Here is a 6410-nt window from a genome sequence, read left to right on the forward strand (position 1 = left end):
ACTTAAAATAAAAAATCCTTTTTTAAAAAAATTATCTATAGATTCAACACAATCACAATAAAAGTTCCAGAGGATTTGTTTTATAAATCAATAAGGTGATTCTAAAATTCACATGGAAATGCTAAGGACCTAAAATAGCCGAAACGGCTTTGAAAAAACATTTGAAAGATGCACACTACCTAATTTCAAGACCTCTTGTAAGCTGTACATAGTAAGATAGTGTGGAAATAGTGTCAAGTAAACTTGTTCAAAGGAACAAAACAGAGCTCAAAAGTAGAACCATACATATGAGGACAACTGATTTTCTTCAGAGATATGAAGCCACAGTAGAGAAAGAAGAGTCTTTTCAACAACTAGATATACACATACAGAAAAACGAGCATCAATCCATAGTTTACCATAAATAAAAATTAACTCAAAGGGACCATAGACCTAAATGTAAAACCTAAGACTCTCAAACTTCTAGAAGTAAACATCAAAGAAAATCTTTGAGACCTTACGTTAAGCAAAAATTTCTTAGATACGACACCAAAAGAATGATCTACAAAAGAACACATTAATTGAACTTAATCAAAATGCAAAAAGACATTATTTAGAGAATTAAAAAAAGCCATAGACTGGGAGAAAATATTTACAAAGCATATATCTGATAGAGGACTTATTTTCGGTATATAAAAAGAACTCTCAAAACTCTAAAATAAAAAGACAATGAAAAATTTTAAAAAGGCAAAAGATTTAAACAGACCACCAGAGAAGATATGTCAATGGCAGTCGGCACATGAAAATATGCTTAACATCACTAGCCTTTAGGGAAATGCACATGGAAACCACAGGATTTCCAGGTTGGTGAGCTCATGGCAGTGCTGGGAGGGTGGGGGTCTTGAGAGAACGCGAAGCTCCACAGCCATTCCCCCACATACTTTGCCCTATTCATCTCTTCCATCTGTCTCTTCCTGGATTGTATCCTTTTAACTAAACAACTAAACAACCCCAAACAAAAGAGCAAATTGTCTACGGTTAAATGCCCAAAGCCTGAAGGAGAAGATTCAGTGCTGGAACTTTCTGTGAGACTGGCAGAGACAACAATGCCCAGATAGTGCTAGCCACAGATCCTGATGGCAGCGACCACTTCGGGAGACTGGCCATGGGAACGCTGTCATGTCAGCAGCTTGGCTAGGTAATGGACATCGGACTGGATGGTCAGGGAGGTCTCTGATGCAACCTGATGACTGCAGCAAGATACAAGGAGAGAGTAAGCCCTAGGAGTTTTTATCCCACGGAAAACATGTCTCTCCTTTCTTTTCTTGTCTTTTCTTTTTGTTGTATCCATATTGAGAAGATGGATGTTGGCTGAATCTACTTTGGTGATCATTTCACAATCAATATAAATCAAACCACCCTGCTGCACACCTTAAACTTATACAGCAATGTATATCAATTATTTCTCAATAAAACTGGAGGGGAACAGGATGGGGCGCCTGGGTGGCTCAGTCAGTTAAACGTCTGCCTTTGACTCAGGTCATGATCCCAGGTTTCTGGGATTGAGCCCCGCATCGTCAGCTACATCCTCTGGGGGGAGTCTGCTTCTCCCTCTCCTTCTGCCCCCCCCAGCCCCATCATGCTCTCTCTGTCTCTCGCTCTCAAATAAAATCTTAAAAAAAAAAAAAAACTAGCAGGGGGACAAAGGCCTCCTGGAAAATGGGAAAGAAGTCCTTTTGCATTTGAAGAGTTCGTTGGTTTTCTGTGTGGAACTTCCCTTTGCATAATGATGAGTTGAGTACTGCCGCTGTTGTTCTGTGATGGTCTTACTTAGAAACCATGAATGTAACATTGAAAGAGCAACTGATTACGATTCATGAAAAATATGGTTATCATATTTCAAAGATTTCTTATTTCTTGTGTTGTGATCCAACTAACATCAAAAGTGTATTTGAAAGGCTTCACAGTTTTTATTCTCCAAAAGAATATCCAAAATTTATGGGATACTTGTTGTGTTGCATACACAGGACATTACCACTGGATATGACGGCGGCAAGCCTAATCAGAAATCAGTGTTCCCTTTGAGTAAAAACAGCAGAGTGATTACATCCCCTTCTCAAAATGGCTGTGTTGGTGGTCCTTGGACGAGCAGCATGGAACCAAAGACAAAGTACTCTGCAGAGACGTGAGTACTCCCTGACCCGGAGATGGGAATCACAGAGCCTTATTGGAAGAAGAATTGAAGAAGCTCATTTAAGCTCGGATTTAAAATTGGTTTGGGCCCAGTTAAGGATGAAACAGAACAACCAAGAGAACTATGCATTGAATTCGTGTGAACATTCTCTACCTCATCTGGGCAAACATTTTCCTTTTATTTCCTTTCTTTCTGGTCAGCTGACTAAACTAGTTGTATAAATTTGAAATGAAATGGTCTTGAGAGAAGTTATTCAAATTTTTCATAATCTTGAACCAAAGTCATTACATTAAAAGTATTAGAGTAACACAGTTTTTCCTTTAACAGAAACATAATACAAACGTGATTTTTCTAATTAAAGTATGATTAAGCTTAGTTCTATAGTCTTATAACTGTGTACAGTACATTTTCTAAAAAGGCATGTAAGTGTTATGTCATTGTACAGTTAAGGAAATTATTCATAAAATTGGCAAAAAAGTGGACTGTTCTCCAATCACTGTGGTAAAGTGCCATTGTTACATCATAGATATTAATTCATAAATTAGAGTATTTGAAATAGGGTATTTAGCATTCACAGTTTATTTTCTTAAGATTTATGTATTTGAGAGAGAGAGAGAGCACACATGTGAGCATGGGGGGCGGGCTGTGGGGGTAAGGGCAGAGGGAGGGAGAAAATCTCAAGCAGACTCCCCACTGAGTGCGGGACCCAATGTGGGGCTCCGTGGGGGGACTTGACCCCATGACCCTGAACTCATGACCCGAGCCAAAACCAAGAGCTAGACACTCAACCCATTGAGCCAACCAGGCACCCCTAGCATTTGTGGTTTAAAACAGTGTTATAATATCTCCTTCAACACCTCTGCTAAAGATGCTCATGGTGTAGTATACATTTATTATATGTATCTAAAATTTGATGTTCACTATACAGAAAATAAGAGTGGGAACACTCCTGGTTTTGCTCTTGTCAGATTTCTCAGTGCCTTCTCAGTCTGGTGTGAACTGATACAGTGCTCCTGCATTGCGTATGAATTAATCAGTTAATTTAGCAGACAGCTAAAGAAAATATTTTCAAACTACCTAGGTGCTTCCTCTTTACCTCACATGGGTTTGCTGACTTAAGAAGAAAATCTGAGAAAGAAGCTCTGAATCTACTCAAAAGTCCAGTTTTATAAGTAGATTTATTCCTTTATCAGATGAAGTAATGCTAATTTTACTAAGACACAAAAACAGATTTTAGGTATTAATGAATCACTAACGCTAAAGGCCAGTTTATTCTAACATTTTGTGGCCTCTGTAGAATTTGTGATCACGTGAGTTCCGTTTATCATCTTAGTGTGGAAAAATGTTTTGGAAGTTCACTTCTGGTGGATTCTGTGGTCTTCTGAACAAGACCTCACAGAGAAGTGCTGTTTGAACTTTTTCAAGTGCACCCTGTCCTGTATAGCTCTCAGAGTGCCTGGGCGCGTGCGGCAGAGTTAGGAGGTTGCCATCACAGGCCTTGGATAGACTCACACTAAACAATTTACCTAGAGGAGATAGCAGTGGTATTAGAGAATTTATTTCCTTTACAAAGAACAGTATAAGGTTGGAAATGATTGGAATGTTCATTAAATCTTGGTCTGTTGCAGCTGTCAGCTAACATTTGCTTAAACTCATAGGATCCAAATATAATTTTCAAATTTTTATATTTCCACTATTAATTTGTTCCTTCCTTACCTTCTTATAGATGGATGTCGCATGACTAGAGTAATACCTAGCCAAATGCAGAGCACCACTTTTCTGAATAAGGTTATTTTCAAAGGCTTTGCACTAAAGAAGCAATGTGTAGAATGATTTGTTTTATTGCTTTTAGGAATGTTGACTGTAATTTTGGAAGTGGCCTATATTCAACAAAGTGGTCTTCACAATGCTGTGTCTGTGTGTACAGTATGTACCTTTAGGAAGAGTAATAGTGTTTCAGTGACTGAGGGATGAAGTAGGGCTGCAATGATAGGACAGCCTGCTCATCATTACTAGAGCCACGTCACAATGACCATACTATATTCATGAGAGAACATTTTGACTGCTTTAATACACTTAAGTCATGTTACTCAAGGAAAAGTTATTGAAGTTTGGATTCTTATCTCAGAAATTAAACAATCCAAAATTAAATCAACCAATTTTCTATTCCTGGCATATACAGCCTGAGGAATCATTTGACCCTAGCCACACTCCCGAATCTGTCTGAGCATGGAATTTAGCATCTCTTTGGCACAGTGGCACACATTTGCCTAACAAAGTCAGTTCAGTGATAGCTCAACCCAGCCAGGAGAGATGCAAGGGCTGGCTGGGTAGGTTCACCCCTGGGCTCTGCATTGTCTCTCTTCTTCTTTATGAAAATATCATGGACATGAATGAATTCTCCCTGAGCATGCAGATCCAAACTGGGGTTCTCTAGAGCTTTGGGGAGAAAGAATTAGTGGGGCAAGATCAAAGCATATATTGGAAATAAACAAACCGTATTAAGGTCAATAAGGTGGCACATGATGCTTCTTGTGAAGAGCAAACCTATCATCACCCTAAAAGTGGAGGATGAACTGACTGTGGGCAAATTGTTGACTTGTGCTAAATTTGGGTTTTTTAGTATCTTATTAAAGAGTAATCTCTACAATGTAACATGGGGCTTGAACTCAGGACCCCAAGATCAAGTGTCACACACTCTACTGACTGAGCCAGTTGCACACCCTGAGGATTTTGTTTTAAATATAAAGTGTTCTGTTTGGGTGTAGTAACTTCAGCAGACAGGGCAGCTCTGGGAGTTTGGATACTTTGGAATATCTTTATATAGTAGAGACCTGGCTTAATGGAGAAATTGTTCTATGGCTGTGGCTATTGTTATGTCTTTCAGATGTTTTCCATTGATGTTTGTGATGCTTGAAAAATCCAAATTCTGTTTGAATGAATTTAATTTTATACTTATTTCTACCTCCTCCTTTCCCTATGTGCACTCCCACATTTTGTTGCTGTCAAAAGTTACTGCCCTATTACCTCATGATAAATCTTAACAATATTCATTTCGAATGCTTTAAATATATATATAGACTACACTTGTGGATAAAAACCCCACACATGACATATTATTACACACCTATAAGAATGGCTAAAATTCAGGGCGCCTTGGTGGCTCAGTGGTTAAGCGACTGCCTTCCGCTCAGGTCAGGATCCCCGGGTCCTGGGATCAAGCCCCATGTCGGGCTCCCTTGCTCATCGGGGAGTCTGCTTCTCCCTGTCCCTCTGCTCTTCCCCCTGCTTGTGCTCGCGTGTGCTCACTCTCTCTCAAATAAATAAATAAAATCTTTTAAATTGTTTTTAAAGATTAAATTAAATCGAAAAGACGGAGCACACCAAGTGTTGGCAAGGAGCTGGAGGAACTCGAACCCTCAGATACTGCTGACGGGGATGTAGAGTGTTGAAACTGCCTTGAAGACAGGTTTTGGCAGGTTTTAAAAGTGCTCACCATACACGTACCATATGATCCTGCATGTAGGTACTTAGCCAGGAAACATGAAAGCATATGCCATACAAAGACTTGTGTACAAATGCTCATAGCTGCTTTATTTCTACTGACCTAAAACTGTAAAATCCATCACCTGGTTAGAGAACCAAGTGGTGGGGCAGTCACATAGTGGAGCGCTGGGTGGCAACAAGGACGAGACGCAAGGACTGTCCAGTCCACAAGGACTGGAATACACTGTCACATGGATAAACCTCAAAATGATTATGCTGAGTGAAAGAAGCTAGACCAAAAAAAAAAAAAAAAAAAAAAAGAACACTCGCTGTATGATTGCATTTATTAATTTTTTTTAAATGCAAACAGATCACAGTGAGAGAAACAGAGTAGAAGTTGCCAGGGCCGGGGAGGGAAGGGGCTGGAGGGATTACGGAGTACCCCAAGGAAGCCTTTGGAGTGATGGGCAGGTTCACTGTGTTGATTGTGGTGCTGGTTTCCTGGGTGCATTCATATGTCAAAACTTACATCTGCCATATAACCCAGCCATTCCACTATCTGAATACCTACCCAAGAGAAGTACACAGGCCCAACTATTGTGGCCAGAAGCAGGTCACTGACGATTCTTTACCAAGAATATAGTTTCTGCAGAAAACTCCATTAGGCTAATTTTTGTTTCTTGATGAGTTTTCTACACATTAAAGAAGAACTACCTCCATTTTTTCCACTTCCATTTAAAATATACTAAAA

Source organism: Eumetopias jubatus, unplaced genomic scaffold, assembly GCF_037043125.1.
Source record: "Eumetopias jubatus isolate StellerSeaLion01/CBP00866 unplaced genomic scaffold, mEumJub1_p1.0 scaffold_12, whole genome shotgun sequence".
NCBI lineage: Eukaryota > Metazoa > Chordata > Mammalia > Carnivora > Otariidae > Eumetopias > Eumetopias jubatus.